The 929-nt window shown below is 43.9% G+C and overlaps 1 non-coding gene across 1 annotated transcript; it reads right to left on the reverse strand.

The window, feature by feature from the left end:
- Positions 1-594: 594 nt before the first annotated feature.
- On the reverse strand, positions 595-701 carry LOC127133111 (small nucleolar RNA R71). Its single transcript, XR_007807105.1, has one exon. It is a non-coding gene; the product is annotated as a small nucleolar RNA R71 (small nucleolar RNA).
- Positions 702-929: the final 228 nt, after the last annotated feature.

Here is a 929-nt window from a genome sequence, read left to right on the forward strand (position 1 = left end):
CGCTGTAGAGACTAAGGCAATTTTTATTTTTTCCCTTTTTCGTTGATTTGTATGCCACACACTCGCTCACAAGGTGAGCCATACTACTTACGAATCAACGACGTTGAACGATATCTCCGATTATTACGACGAATTCGGGAGTATCGTGCTAGAAACAATCTTCCTCCAATCGAAATTCCTGATCTCAAAAATCTCCTTCCTTTGACGATACCAGCGATGGCCGAACCAGCTCGTGCTCTTCGAGATTACGCTGCTCCATCGCAGGATGAGCCGCATTCGAGTATTGCTCCACCCGCAATCGAAGCGAACAACTTCGAACTTAAACCTTCGCTGTTGCAGGCAGTGCAACAGAATCAATTTTCTGGAAATCCTACCGAGGATCCAAACCTTCATTTATCCGTATTTGTCCAATACGCTGACACTGTTAAAGCTAATGGTGTCACTTCAGAGGCAATTCGACTTCGTCTCTTTCCTTTCTCGTTAAGAGATAAAGCTAGAAGATGGCTTCAGTCTCTTCCTTCCAACTCAGTCACCACATGGAATGAGTTGAAGAAAGTCTTTCTTGCCCGATATTTTCCTCCAAGCAAAACAGCTATGTTAAGAGCCCAGATAAATGGATTTAAGCAAAAAGATAACGAATCTCTTTTCGAAGCATGGGAAAGATACAAGGACATGATGAGACTTTGCCCACACCATGGTTTAGAGGACTGGTTAGTAATTCACACCTTCTACAATGGTCTCTTGTACAACACAAGGTTAACAATAGACGCCGCCGCCGGTGGTGCGCTTATGCATAAACCTTACACCGACGCTTATCAACTTATCGAGAACATGGCCCAAAATCATTACCAGTGGGGAAGCGACCGAACAGTGGTAGAAAAACCTCAAACAAAAGGTGGCATGTACGAGATAAGTAGCCTTGATCATGT

Source organism: Lathyrus oleraceus, chromosome 3 (genome assembly GCF_024323335.1).
Source record: "Lathyrus oleraceus cultivar Zhongwan6 chromosome 3, CAAS_Psat_ZW6_1.0, whole genome shotgun sequence".
Classification (NCBI taxonomy): domain Eukaryota; kingdom Viridiplantae; phylum Streptophyta; class Magnoliopsida; order Fabales; family Fabaceae; genus Lathyrus; species Lathyrus oleraceus.